The 16,184-nt window shown below is 33.8% G+C and overlaps 2 long non-coding RNA genes across 2 annotated transcripts; one reads left to right on the top strand and one right to left on the bottom strand.

Moving 5' to 3' along the window:
• Positions 1-9,085: 9,085 nt before the first annotated feature.
• Positions 9,086-15,465, top strand: LOC117320552. The gene is made up of 2 exons (XR_004531084.1): positions 9,086-9,197; positions 12,142-15,465. It is a non-coding gene; the product is annotated as an uncharacterized LOC117320552 (long non-coding RNA).
• On the bottom strand, positions 13,393-15,665 carry LOC117320551. The gene is made up of 2 exons (XR_004531083.1): positions 14,017-15,665; positions 13,393-13,955 (listed from the first exon to the last, which is right to left on the bottom strand). It is a non-coding gene; the product is annotated as an uncharacterized LOC117320551 (long non-coding RNA).
• Positions 15,666-16,184: the final 519 nt, after the last annotated feature.

Below are 16,184 nucleotides of genomic sequence, written 5' to 3'. Positions count from 1 at the left end.
TAGTAATATCATCGATAGTTATAAAAAATGAAAAAATAAATGTACACTATAATTGGTATATCCAGTATGAAGTAGTACATACAGGCTTCACATTTATTAAAACAAAAATCAATAAATTGGTTCCGGATTTTAAATATCCGGATTTTCCGAACGTGTGTTTACACAGGAAATTTAGTTTGGCCTACAGCGCAAAATGGAAGCCCACAGAAAAGGTAAGATAGCGGAAAAACTTAATTTACAACATATGTCCAAACAAGATTAATTCTGTCTTTGGGATAGAGATATTTAATTTTAAATAGGTTTCAGAAAAAAAATTGTGTAGAGAATTGTGCCATTTTGGGTCAAATATCATAATATTTTGCAATTTTTGAGAATTTTTTAAGCTGTTACCATGGTATTCACAGCTCTAAAAATCACAGAAAATATCAGTTTACTTATCCTTCAGAGCTCTATTAAAATTGCAAATGTTGTACAGATTTCAAATATATATACTTTATTAGAGGTTATATGTAAGGTTAACTGGCAATGTTTACATATCTAAAGCATGTGCCATATTTTTCAGAATTTGGCATTTTTACTGTACACTGCTACCTTATAGGGGCTGAAAAATGTTATTTTTTGGAAATTATGCTTAATTATGCTTGATTAAGCTTCATTTTAGTTCATTATTGCTCAAAAATGCATAAAAACAATTTAAAACTTGTTTATTATCAGGCTTGTCATATTAGAGGAATCAAGGGAGGTAACTCGCATATTTACCCATTTTAAGGGTGGGTTAATTAAGCATAATGTTAATGAGTCAGTGTAAATTGAAAAGATATTCTATGTTTTATAACAAACCCAAAATAACTTATTGGGTATCTAACAAACCATATAGACTGAATTCTGGTTTGTTTTACCTGATTTATTACCCCGTATCCATGGAAACTATTACAGTAAGTGTTATTTTTTGAAATATTTGGTGAAACCATTATTTTCAATTTATTTATACATTGGTAAGCATGTAATTTCAATTGATGGAGTGTACGGTTGATACAATATTGTCAATTATTGTCACTTCCTTCGGTAAAGCAGAAAAAATAGCATTTTCCGCATAAAATGGGATCAGCGGACACTTTCATATGATCATTGGTACATATCTGAATTACCGGGGTGGAAACAGATGACTGTGATGTCATAGGCATGACATTTTGAAATCTTGGATGTCATGTCATGATTTATCAGTTAGAATATTGCATGTGTTGCTAAGCTGAGGTTTGGAAAGGAATTTGGTTATTTATTATGACACCATTGAGTATTTATGACGTCATGGATACCATCTGATGACATCATAGTTACTGATGACGTCATGGTAACTATGACGTCATATTACAAGGCTAAATTTGATAGTTGTATAGTATTTTTTGCTTGATTACATGCACAGAGACTCAAAGTACCACATTCAACTCAAAACACAACTTTATTCAAGAGATATACAGAATTATGGGAGTTTTCATCTTTAAAATTACCTCCCCTTATTACTGGATTGGGAGAAAAAGTTGTCAAAATACACCTCTCAGGGAAATCAGCAATGCTCGGTGACTATTAAAGATACACAGTAACCCGATATGTCATTTTGTTCGTCGGAACATATTCTAGACATTCATGGGCTTTTTAGTAAAATTAGAATTAACAAAAGTGATGTATAAGGTAGCACACCACAGTAAGACAGCCTGGCCATGGGCAATTTTTTTGTTAAGCAAATAACTCCTGTATTATGATATGTATAAAAAATGAAAAAATAAATGTACACTATAATTGGTATATCCAGTATGAAGTAGTACATACAGGCTTCACATTTATTAAAACAAAAATCAATAAATTGGTTCCGGATTTTAAATATCCGGATTTTCCGAACGTGTGTTTACACAGGAAATTTAGTTTGGCCTACAGCGCAAAATGGAAGCCCACAGAAAAGGTAAGATAGCGGAAAAACTTAATTTACAACATATGTCCAAACAAGATTAATTCTGTCTTTGGGATAGAGATATTTAATTTTAAATAGGTTTCAGAAAAAAAATTGTGTAGAGAATTGTGCCATTTTGGGTCAAATATCATAATATTTTGCAATTTTTGAGAATTTTTTAAGCTGTTACCATGGTATTCACAGCTCTAAAAATCACAGAAAATATCAGTTTACTTATCCTTCAGAGCTCTATTAAAATTGCAAATGTTGTACAGATTTCAAATATATATACTTTATTAGAGGTTATATGTAAGGTTAACTGGCAATGTTTACATATCTAAAGCATGTGCCATATTTTTCAGAATTTGGCATTTTTACTGTACACTGCTACCTAAAATTGACAGTGTTTATAATATGATATCTAAAATTGACAGTGTTTATAATATGATATCCTACATTGACAGTATTTATAATATGATATCCTACATTGACAGTATTTATAATATGATATCTAAAATTGACAGTATTTATAATATGATATCTAAAATTGACAGTGTTTATAATATGATATCCTACATTGACAGTGTTTATAATATGATATCCTACATTGACAGTATTTATAATATGATATCTAAAATTGACAGTATTTATAATATGGAATTGTTTGCTACATTTTATAGATAAGTGCTATGTCCTCCCCTGAAATGGTAATATATCTGTTATATTCATATTTTTAACTAAAAAATAAACATAATTTTATAAATATTTCTCAAAATGAAAGCATGCTTCCCTCAATATTACCTGGTATTGATCATGAACTGATGAACTCATTTATATTCTGCTTCAGTGATAATTAGATTTAACAAATATTCAAACATTATTATAATGTGTTAAGTAAATCTAACAAATATTCAATCATTATTATAATGTGATAAGTAAATCTAACAAATATTCAATCATAAGTGTTCCAATGGGACCAACAAAAATCAGCTGATATAAATTTAACAAGCAAATCCTAACAGTCTATTTTTAGAATGTCTCCCAGGTGCCTGATGATATCATCAGATATAAATAGACACCTTACATAACTTCTAGGAACAAAATCCTTTTGTTATTTCTGGAATTTGTTATCCCTGATTGATATATAATGAAATAAATATTCATGGCACACTTGTGGGAGCCATTCTATTTATATGTCACCAAGATTGCATTGATATTGACAATACATAAAATCTTAACAGTCATTTACTTGTTACAAGGTAAAGAGGTGAGGCCGGGGTCATATTACCTTACAGATTGTGTTATCAGGTATCACGCCAAACCTGCTGATGTCACATAACTTCTGTTCCACATTTTAGCTGGATGTTCAACTTATAAAAGCTAGAAAGAGTTGATAAGATTTAAAGACATTTAAAATTTGAGTTAAAGAAATAACATATCTGTTTTTAGGGAGCCCATGTATGCAAATTATATTTATAATTACTTTGATGGATGGTGAAATATTAAATCACGTAAAATTTTTTTTATCATAATAATTCATTTATAACCTCTTCATGCCAATTTATGTAACCTTATATTTCTAAACATTAATACCTTAACAATGTCAAAAGAAAACTTTACATGTATAAGAGTTATCAGTTGAAACATTGTCTTGAGGTCAAAGAATATTTTTAAAATATATAATAGAATAACATTTCAACTATAACAAAGAAATTAGGGCATTAAAATTACATCATTACACATACAATACTTTTATCTAGAGATAAATATACAACATTTTTTTATTTATTTTTTACACCTGCAGTCTGAAAACTTTTTTTAAAGTGGTTTTTGATTCATTAGTAAATCTTTGGTTTTTCCACAGATAAGTCTTTCTCCTTCTCCACTGCAGGTAAGAAGTGATCCTTGTTGGTGGTTAGGATAAGCTAGTGGTGTACAGTTTTAGGTAGAATGGGGTGTTGTCTGGTGGTATACAGTTTTAGGTAGGAGAGAGTGCCATCTGGTGGTATATAGTTTTAGGTAGGAGAGAGTGCCATCTGGTGGTATATGGTTTTAGGTAGGAGAGAGTGCCATCTGGTGGTATATGGTTTTAGGTAGGAGAGAGTGCCATCTGGTGGTATATAGTTTTAGGTAGGAGATAGTGCCATCTGGTGGTATATAGTTTTAGGTAGGAGAGAGTGCCATCTGGTGGTATATAGTTTTAGATAAGAGAGAGTGCCATCTGGTGGTATATAGTTTTAGGTAGGAGAGAGTGCCATCTGGTGGTATATAGTTTTAGATAAGAGAGAGTGCCATCTGGTGGCATATAGTTTTAGATAAGAGAGAGTACGATCTGATGGCATATAGTTTTAGATAAGAGAGAGTACGATCTGATGGCATATAGTTTTAGGTAGGAGAGAGCACGATCTGATGGTATATAGTTTTAGATAAGAGAGAGTACGATCTGATGGCATATAGTTTTAAAAAAGAGAGATTACCATCTGGTGGTATATAGTTTAAGATAGGAGAGAGTACGATCTGATGGTATATAGTTTTAGGTAGGAGAGAGTGCCATCTGGTGGTATATAGTTTTAGGTAGGAGAGAGTACGATCTGATGGTATATAGTTTTAGGTAGGAGAGAGTACGATCTGATGGCATATAGTTTTAAAAAGGAGAGAGTGCCATCTGATGGTATATAGTATTAGGTAGGAGAGAGTGCCATCTGGTGGTATATAGTTTTAGATAGGAGAGAGTACGATCTGATGGTATATAGTTTTAGGTAGGAGAGAGTGCCATCTGGTGGTATATAGTTTTAGGTAGGAAAGAGTGCCATCTGGTGGTATATAGTTTTAGGTAGGAGAGAGTACGATCTGATGGTATATAGTTTTAGGTAGGAGAGAGGGCCATCTGGTGGTATATAGTTACAGGTAGGAGAGAGTGCCATCTGGTGGTATATAGTTTTAGGTAGGAGAGAGTGCCATCTGGTGTTATATAGTTTTAGGTAGGAGAGAGTGCCATCTGGTGGTATATAGTTTTAGGTAGGAGAGAGTGCCATCTGATGGTATATAGTTTTAGGTAGAGAGAGTGCCATCTGGTGGTATATAGTTTTAGGTAGGAGAGAGTGCCATCTGGTGGTGTATAGTTTTAGGTAGGAGAGAGTGCCATCTGGTGGTATATAGTTTTAGGTAGGAGAGAGTACGATCTGATGGTATCTAGTTTTAGGTAGGAGAGAGTGCCATCTGGTGGTATATAGTTTTAGGTAGGAGAGAGTACGATCTGATGGTATCTAGTTTTAGGTAGGTGAGTGCCATCTGGTGGTGTATAGTTTTAGGTAGGAGAGAGTGCCATCTGGTGGTATATAGTTTTAGGTAGGAGAGAGTGTCATCTGGTGGTATATAGTTTTAGGTAGGAGAGAGTGCCATCTGGTGGTATATAGTTTTATGTAGGAGAGAGTGCCATCTGGTGGTATATAGTTTTAGGTAGGAGAGAGTACGATCTGATGGTATCTAGTTTTAGGTAGGTGAGTGCCATCTGGTGGTGTATAGTTTTAGGTAGGAGAGAGTGCCATCTGGTGGTATATAGTTTTAGGTAGGAGAGAGTGTCATCTGGTGGTATATAGTTTTAGGTAGGAGAGAGTGCCATCTGGTGGTATATAGTTTTAGGTAGGAGAGAGTGCCATCTGGTGGTATATAGTTTTAAAAAGGAGAGATTACCATCTGGTGGTATATAGTTTTAGGTAGGAGAGAGTGCCATCTGGTGGTATATAGTTTTAGGTAGGAGAGAGTGCCATCTGGTGGTATATAGTTTTAGGTAGGAGAGAGTGCCATCTGGTGGTATATAGTTTTAGGTAGGAGAGAGTACGATCTGATGGCATATAGTTTTAAAAAGGAGAGAGTGCCATCTGATGGTATATAGTATTAGGTAGGAGAGAGTGCCATCTGGTGGTATATAGTTTTAGATAGGAGAGAGTACGATCTGATGGTATATAGTTTTAGGTAGGAGAGAGTGCCATCTGGTGGTATATAGTTTTAGGTAGGAAAGAGTGCCATCTGGTGGTATATAGTTTTAGGTAGGAGAGAGTACGATCTGATGGTATATAGTTTTAGGTAGGAGAGAGGGCCATCTGGTGGTATATAGTTTTAGGTAGGAGAGAGTGCCATCTGGTGGTATATAGTTTTAGGTAGGAGAGAGTGCCATCTGGTGTTATATAGTTTTAGGTAGGAGAGAGTGCCATCTGGTGGTATATAGTTTTAGGTAGGAGAGAGTGCCATCTGATGGTATATAGTTTTAGGTAGAGAGAGTGCCATCTGGTGGTATATAGTTTTAGGTAGGAGAGAGTGCCATCTGGTGGTGTATAGTTTTAGGTAGGAGAGAGTGCCATCTGGTGGTATATAGTTTTAGGTAGGAGAGAGTACGATCTGATGGTATCTAGTTTTAGGTAGGAGAGAGTGCCATCTGGTGGTATATAGTTTTAGGTAGGAGAGAGTACGATCTGATGGTATCTAGTTTTAGGTAGGTGAGTGCCATCTGGTGGTGTATAGTTTTAGGTAGGAGAGAGTGCCATCTGGTGGTATATAGTTTTAGGTAGGAGAGAGTGTCATCTGGTGGTATATAGTTTTAGGTAGGAGAGAGTGCCATCTGGTGGTATATAGTTTTAGGTAGGAGAGAGTGCCATCTGGTGGTATATAGTTTTAGGTAGGAGAGAGTACGATCTGATGGTATCTAGTTTTAGGTAGGTGAGTGCCATCTGGTGGTGTATAGTTTTAGGTAGGAGAGAGTGCCATCTGGTGGTATATAGTTTTAGGTAGGAGAGAGTGTCATCTGGTGGTATATAGTTTTAGGTAGGAGAGAGTGCCATCTGGTGGTATATAGTTTTAGGTAGGAGAGAGTGCCATCTGGTGGTATATAGTTTTAAAAAGGAGAGATTACCATCTGGTGGTATATAGTTTTAGGTAGGAGAGAGTGCCATCTGGTGGTATATAGTTTTAGGTAGGAGAGAGTGCCATCTGGTGGTATATAGTTTTAGGTAGGAGAGAGTGCCATCTGGTGGTATATAGTTTTAGGTAGGAGAGAGTGCCACCTGGTGGTATACAGTTTTAGATAGAAGGGGGTGTCGTCTGGTGGTGTACAGTTTTAGGTAGAAGAGAGTGCCATCTGGTGGTATATAGTTTTAGGTAGGAGAGAGTGCCATCTGGTGGTATATAGTTTTAGGTAGGAGAGAGTGCCATCTGGTGGTATATAGTTTTAGGTAGGAGAGAATGCAATCTGGTGGTATATAGTTTTAGGTAGGAGAGTGCCATCTGGTGGTATATAGTTTTAGGTAGGAGAGAGTGCCATCTGGTGGTATATAGTTTTAGGTAGGAGAGAGTGCCATCTGGTGGTATATAGTTTTAGGTAGGAGAGAGTGCCACCTGGTGGTATACAGTTTTAGATAGAAGGGGGTGTCGTCTGGTGGTGTACAGTTTTAGGTAGAAGAGAGTGCCATCTGGTGGTATATAGTTTTAGGTAGGAGAGAGTGCCATCTGGTGGTATATAGTTTTAGGTAGGAGAGAGTGCCATCTGGTGGTATATAGTTTTAGGTAGGAGAGAATGCCATCTGGTGGTATATAGTTTTAGTTAGGAGTGGTGCCATCTGGTGGTATATTATTGAGTTTTAGGTAGTAGAGAGTTGCTCAGCCACCGTGCCATCTGGTAGTATAGACAGAAGAAAGTACATGTACCATCAATTTCTGTAAATTACTATAACATTCATTATACTTTAAAGTATAAAAAGAAAACAAATCAAGCTACAAATAATGATTCATGCACTAGTTGATAGGCATGTAATGCAGTAAGTATTTGTTTCTCCAAGTTTTGTAATATGTCCTCTTAATAGACTTTAATGACCATGATATATAGTGGCATTTTAGTTTGACGTTTTAATGCCCTTACATACATTGTGTATTTATCTCTGTAGGTTCTCACCTTCAACAGTTTTATTAAACTTTGTAGACCTTGCTATGAAATGGAATTGTACTCTCTCAATGGTATTTTAATCAGACAATAATATATATATATATATAAATCTTGCTTTTCAATATTTGTGTACAATTTATACCATAATGCATTACTCTTTGTCATGGGATGAGTGTATATTGTTCAGCCCAGTAATGGTCTTGTTCAGTCTTTAAAACGTTGTGTAAAATACTGATCACAATCTCTTTTTGCAGTTGAGTGCTTTCTCCTCGCCTGGAAAGGTTTTGTATTTTAACCAGTGTTAATAAATTATTGTCAATTCAAAGTAAAGAATATAACTTACATAACAATAGAACGATGCAACAGTAACCCTTAGTGCAAGTGTACCAGGAGATTTCAATGAATGATGTAAGAGTCAGAAATCTACAGGCATTACATCAGAAATCTTATAACATTATCATAATACTGAATTAATTACATTGTATATATAAAATTTATAAAAGGTGATCATTAATAATACAGACTGTAACATTCCAATAACATTACTTATGTATATACTTTTTTTTACATTTGAAAGTTTGAATATCAGATAAAAAATGTACACATGTATCTTACTTGTAAAATGACAGTAAGAAACCTAGAATAGAAATTGACTAGGTGTCGTATGTAGGCATGGTTAAATAATGCAAATAAACCATTTATTCTTTTAGTGTGCTTGATTGGGATTGTGTTGGACATATTTTTTTTATTGGTATTCAGTGATTCAAGTAAAATTTATAAAACAAAAATGAAAAATGATGGTCATGTGTTCCAATGGTGTCTGTTTGCTTTGTGATATAGGTAGATTAATTGTTTTAAATGTATACATGGATAATTACTTGTTTATTTATTACAAGTATATGTAGGTATGTACTGTACATGTAAATCAGAAGTTGGCCTGACACTTTTTACATAATTTCCATTTTCAGATAAGTCCTTTTTCATATTCCCCACAGGTAATGTACCTATTTAGGGACATTTTCATAAAAAAAAAACTTTAGATATGCCAATGATTTTAACATAAAGAAAATATATTAAACCATTTAGTTAAGATTGATATCATGTCAGAGAAATGTAATAATAGATAATGTTATATTTTTTTCCCTCTAAATAATGTGTATGCATTATAAATTCTCATAATCTGTTATTTTGTAAAATTAGAAATAAAAAGAATGGAAAAGAAGGAATTAATTAATAAATACAATATGTAATCAAAATAATAAATTATTTTGAGAATTATTATTTCAGAGCAGTTACAATTACTCTTCACCAACAAAGGTAAATTCTAACAAAACATCTGGTAAATATTCTAAGAAAACAATAACTTGAAAGTGATTTAAAAGAAAGTGGATCCTCTTTTGGATTATCAATTAAAAATGTGGTTACCAGGTAATAAAGGAATCACTCTCTATTATAACCAGTTTTCCTGTAAGTGTCAAAAAGAAAAAGGGAAAAAGGAAAAAAAAGGTATTTTAAGAAATGTTTATGCAGTAGAAATATTCAGAGATTTTGTGTTTCAGACTATTAGTATATTCTCACGGTCACCATCAAAGGTAGTATATTTAAATCTATATATATCAGATAAATCAACACTAAACCTTGTAACTTGATGTCGGATAAATCAGTTTAACCTTGTAAACCTGATGTCAGATAAATCAATTAACCCTTGTAACCCGATGTCGGATAAATCAATTAAACCTTGTAACCCGATGTCAGATAAATCAATTAAACCTTGTAACCTGATGTCAGATAAATCAATTAAACCTTGTAACCTGATGTCAGATAAATCAACACTAAACCTTGTAACCTGATGTCAGATAAATCAATAAAACCTTGTAACCTGATGTCAAATAAATCAACATTAAGCCTTGTTAACCTGATGTCAGATAAATTAACACTAAACCTTGTAACCTGATGTCAGCTAAATCAACACTAAACCTTGTATCCCGATGTCAGATAAATCAACACTAAACCTTGTAACCTGATGTCAGATAAATCAACACTAAACCTTGTAACCTGATGTCAGATAAATCAACACTAAACCTTGTAAACCCGATGTCAGATAAATCAACACTAAACCTTGTAAACCTGATGCAGATAAATCAACACTAAACCTTGTAACCTGATGTCAGATAAACCAACACTAAACCTTGTAACCCGATGTCAGCTAAATCAACACTAAACCTTGTAACCTGATGTCAGATAAATCTACACTTATCATGTAACCTGATGTCAGATAAATCAACACTAAACCTTGTAACCTGATGTCAGATAAATCAACACTAAACCTTGTAACTTGATGTCAGATAAATCAACACTAAACCTTGTATCCTGATGTCATATAAATCAATTTAACCTTGTAACCTGATGTCAGATAAATCAATTAAGCCTTGTAACCTGATGTCAGATAAATCAACACTAAACCTTGTAAACCTGATGTCAGATAAATCAACACTAAACCTTGTAACCTGATGTCAGATAAATCAACACTAAACCTTGTAACCTGATGTCAGATAAATCAACACTAAACCTTGTAACCTGATGTCAGATAAATCAACACTAAACCTTGTAACTTGATGTCAGATAAATCAACACTAAACCTTGTAACCTGATGTCAGATAAATCAACATTAAACCTTGTTAACCTGATGTCAGATAAATCAATACTAAACCTTGTAACCCGATGTCAGATAAATCAACACTAAACCTTGTATCCCGATGTCAGATAAATCAACACTAAACCTTGTAACCTGATGTCAGATAAATCAACTTAACCTTGTTACCTGATGTCAGATAAATCAACACTAAACCTTTTAAACCTGATGTCAGATAAATCAACACTAAACCTTGTATCCCGATGTCAGATAAATCAACACTAAACCTTGTAACCTGATGTCAGATAAATCAATTAAACCTTGTAAACCTGATGTCAGATAAATCAATTAAACCTTGTAACCTGATGTCAGATAAATCAATACTAAACCTTTTTGTTGTCAACATTGTAGGGATTAAAAGTCCATGTGAAGCAAACTGCTTCTGTTTGTTCCTGAAAATTATATTGTCCCATGAAAATGCTTACATATTTTTTCCTTTGCGAGTATGTAGAGATAGCAAGTACACTGTACATATATGCTGATGTTTATTGTTACAAACACATTTATCAGTTGACTCGTTCTTTTTACACATGTATACACACCATTGATGTATTTCTCAAATATATATACTATATATCTTTTTTTCTTTCAGAATTAGATACTGTGTAATTTTGTCTTAATTAAAGGTTGACCAAGTATTGTTTGAATTGTAGATAATGTAACATTATTATATTCTTGATTTTTTTTTATTGAACATTATTTTTACTGAGGGTTTAAAAAAAAAAAAAAAAAAAACATTTGATTTCAGAGGAGGAAACACCTGCTAAAAGTACATGTACCAGAGTATTTCATATCCATGATTGTATACTATCTATAAAGCCAGGGTCTTATAAAACACTCAGCCTTCAGACTGGAACACAACATCACTCCACTAAGAGTGATATTTCAAATAAGTCATAATGATTCACTGTGCTTAAAAACTATTAATTATTACCTATTATTCAGTAAGAAATCATTATGCTGGAAAAATCTAAATCTTTTACTTTGCCAATATCACTTAATGTTTGAACTTTAGGATACTGATGTTGTCTTTATAATATACAACAATGGGGCTGAATTGGTCAGATATAACATTGTGTCTGGAAAAAAAAAATAAGATATCTTTTCAGTATATCTGATTGACATGGAGCTGGTTTTCCGGTTACATTAATTCAATTATACAGAGTTAAAATTGTATTTCTAATTTAGGAAGTTTGAAAGTGTTACCAAAAGGCTTTCAAACTGTTGACGTGTATATCGCAAAGAATTTGATTTGAATTAGTGTCCCACTACAGCCTTGTGTTCTATGAAAACCCAGTCGAGTGTTAGAGTTCAGTGTTAATGGAACCATGTTTTTTTTTCTTTTTGTTTTAATGTAGATGAAGACAAAATTGGAAAAGTTTATTTTTTTACAGAAATAACCTATAGCTGTTTCATGTATGCTTGTAGAATTACATTTGGAAATGGAAATATTCCTTCTCTTGCGGAGCAACATTCATTATCCGTAATGAAAATCCCTCAACACACATAACCTGATCCAAACTGATGATTTTTAATTGCATTCTGTAATATTTCCTTTCTCCTCTACAGTTTGGTAGTCGTCTTGACTCGCGGGAACCAACAGCTTTATCTGAGGAGCCGGATGACTACTTGGACAAGCTGGGAATTACTGGGGAGGATGGAGAGGAGGAGGAAGAAGCTGGTGCTGAGGCGTGGGAAAAAGAGGCGGAAAAACTGTATGAATGGACACAAGAGTTATCCTTCAACGATGAGCTCATTGGTACACCCTATTTACCGGTGACAACGTAGCACGATCTTGTTCGTGGACCACAGGTGTAGATCTGATGAGGAAGGAAATCATGGTGTGATTATTGAGGTTGAAATTTTTATATATTTCTGAACCTCAAACAGACGATACTGCAGAGCATTTATTTCTCACAGAGGTGACTTTCTTCTTTGAAAGGAACATTAAGAAATGTTAAAATATTGTTGTTCTCTAGTAAAAGATTAGGACATCAAGGTTTTTAAGGAACAGAATTATGACAATCTAACTCTGGAGAAGGAAACATTATTATGGCTGTGTCACTTTTGATCCTTAACAACAAAGAATTGTTGAGTAAGTTATTTATGTTTCCATTATGTGTGTCACACTCATGAGTAACATGTGAGTGTTTGCTTGTCTTAGACACATTTATTTGTCCTATCATAATCATGAAATCACAGGTTTCAAAGTTGTATTATGTTTTATATTTATAGAAGAAGTGCTGTGACAGGATTATTTTAATTGTATAAGATATTTTGATATAATTCACTTTAAGTGCAATCACCACTTTTCCTAACATATATAAAAGAGCATCAATATCAAGATTCTGTATTTTATCATCAGTTTCAGCTAGCTAGGTCTCCCCGATTCCCATTATCACCAACTTCTGTCAACAACTAAGATGTTCAATCTCCTCCACACCAAATAGAGTCCTTATTTTATTTTGAAATAGAAGAAATCTATCTTCAAAGGCTACATTGTTCCTAGGACATGCCTCTCCAATAACCTATAAAATGAAGATATTTCTCAACTCTTTTAACTAGAATTTTAATTGGCATGATCACACCAATCCATTTCATTTCCAAATTATTTTGTCACAATATACCAAAGTGAAATGTATTAATTAAGACCCTCAGGTCTCTACAGTGAAATAGGCAGTAAGCCAAGGGAGATAATTCTGTTAGAGAGAACTGCTGCATTAACTGGTCCTGATGTTATTTAACATCCACACCCACACACACCCACACTCAGGCATACCTAAGAAAACTTACTGAATACACAATTAAACACAAAGAAAATAAGACATAACACATATTGTGTTTTAATTATGAACAATTCCTTCACTGTTGGAATCAAAATTGAGTTTCAGTACAAGTGTTTCATAAATTTGAACACTGTTGTAATATCATCATAGCTATATGATGTAATGTTAAGTTTATTAAACTGTTTGTAACATTAAGTGGACCTTTATTTACTCAGTACAAAGGTAGTAGATTCAGTGTAAGATAACATGCTATAGATGCATACAACATACTGTACACCCTGGATATATTTAGCTATTGAAAAATAATCACTGATTATGAATCTTCTATTGTTATGAAAAGAAATACCTACAATTAAGTTACCAGATGATTTTTCATTTGAAACATATAGACTTGAGGTACAGGGCATTTATATATTTAAGTCATGTTGTGCTAAATGGGTGAATTATAATTTATTTTAGCAGATCGTACAGATTTAACTTGGCCTTTCTCAGTATACGCAAGGATTTAACTGTGACTTTCAATTTTTTGGCAGTTGAATAATGTTTATCAGTGATTATTGAAAGTTGTATAACTTCACCCTTAAAATGTAGGAATACCTCTATGTCCACTTCAACAAATAGGAATACTCCTATGGACACCGATAACAAATAGGAATACCTCTATGGGCCCCTATATCAAATATGAACACCTCTATGGACCCCTGTAACACATAGGAATAACTATATGGGCCCCTATATCAAATAGGAATACTCCTAAGGACACATATAACAAATAGGAATACCTCTATGGCCCCTGTAACAAATAGGAATAACTCTATGGGCCCCTGTAACAAATAGGAATAACTCTATGGGCCCCTGTAACAAATAAAAATACCTCTATGGGCCCCTGTCACAAATAGGAATAACTCTATGGGCCCCTGTAACAAAAAGGAATACCTTTATGGGCCCCTGTAACAAATAAGAATAACTTTATGGGCCCCTGTAACAAATAGGAATACCTCTATGCTCCATGTATCAAATAAGAATAACTCTATGGGCCCCTGTAACAAATAGGAGTACCTCTATGGTCCATGTTTCAAATAAGAATAACTCTATGGGCCCCTGTAACAAAAAGGAATACCTTTATGGGCCCCTGTAACAAATAAGAATAACTTTATGGGCCCCTGTAACAAATAGGAATACCTCTATGCTCCATGTATCAAATAAGAATAACTCTATGGGCCCCTGTAACAAATAGGAGTACCTCTATGGTCCATGTTTCAAATAAGAATAACTCTATGGGCCCCTGTAACAAATAGAAATACCTCTATGGGCCCCTGTAACAAATAGGAAAACCTCCGTGGGCCCCTGTAACAAATAAGAATAACTCTATGGGCCCCTGTAACAAATAGGAATACCTCTATGGTCCATGTTTCAAATAAGAATAACTCTATGGGCTCCAGTAACAAATAGGAATACCTCTATGGGCCCCTGTAACAAATAGGAATACCTCTATGGTCCATGTATCAAATAGGAATACCTCTATGGTCCTTGTATCAAATAAGAATACCTATATGGGCCCCTGTAACAAATAGCAACAACTCTATGGGATACTTTAACAAGGAGGAATACCTCAGTGGGGTGTTTTATCAAAAAGCTTGATCATTCACCCTATCTCTTTATCACACTTCATCGCAAATGTCAGTTGGACGGTTTGATAATGTGGTATATATTATACCTCTTATTTGATACTCTCCAGGAAATATCTAAAATATATTTAGTAAAGATAACAACTTATCATATGATATGACTAACTGTACATTCCTTTGAGACCTATCCCTCAAACAATATCAGACTCTGGTCTTGTGTATATCACATCCGTTAGTCCTTAACATAATGACTAGGTAATAGTTAAAAACACACGGTCTATATGTATATATATAATGTAATCATCTATGTCCATAGGTGTCCTCATATCTACGTATATTGTTCCAAAATCTGTGCCAGCCAGATTGGCATGTGATGGGGTTGGTAAGTGTATGTTATGAGGATAGCCATTTGTTAGTCTCTTATATTCTTGTTAATGTTGAATTGTAAAATAATAACTGATAAAATACTTATCTATATTTTCTGAAGTAGAGTTCTGATTTTTCTAAATAATTTACATTTTCAACACATATGTCATACTGCAAAGTATCCAGTTTCCCTCTACCATCATTATATATTAGCCCACAACAATTTCCCTCTACCATCATTATATATTAGCCCACAACAATTTCCCTCTACCATCATTATATATTAGCCCATAACAATTTCCCTCTAACGTCATTATATTAGCCTACAACAATTTCCCTCTAACGTCATTAGATATTAGCCCACAACAATTTCCCTCTACCATCATTATATATTAGCCCACAACAATTTCCCTCTACCATCATTATATATTAGCCCACAACAATTTCCCTCTAACATCATTATATATTAGCCCACAAGGGACATGTCTATGATGAAAATGTGAATAATTTAATTTTGCTTGTAACAAGCATTTTCATTGGCTCAAAAAATTATGTTATCATCTCATAACATAAAAAAAAAAAAACTGTGACGTCAGCGGAGTAATCGTTCACGCTTCACTTCGCAGTTTATTCAGAGTACACTCCAGTTTTTTTGTGTTATTGCTCAATAACGTAAAAAAAATATTACAGTAAACCCACCCATATTTCCATTGAAAATAATACACACCAAAAAAAAAGGAAAATAAAAACAATTAATTTGATTTCTAGTAATCTCCTCACCAAACCTAAATTCATCATTTACATCCTTTGGTCTGGCCCTTTGTGGCTAATT

Source organism: Pecten maximus, unplaced genomic scaffold, assembly GCF_902652985.1.
Source record: "Pecten maximus unplaced genomic scaffold, xPecMax1.1, whole genome shotgun sequence".
In the NCBI taxonomy this organism is placed as follows: domain Eukaryota; kingdom Metazoa; phylum Mollusca; class Bivalvia; order Pectinida; family Pectinidae; genus Pecten; species Pecten maximus.
The sequence above is the reverse complement of the archived record's forward strand: the minus strand, read 5'-3'. Positions and strand labels throughout refer to the sequence as shown.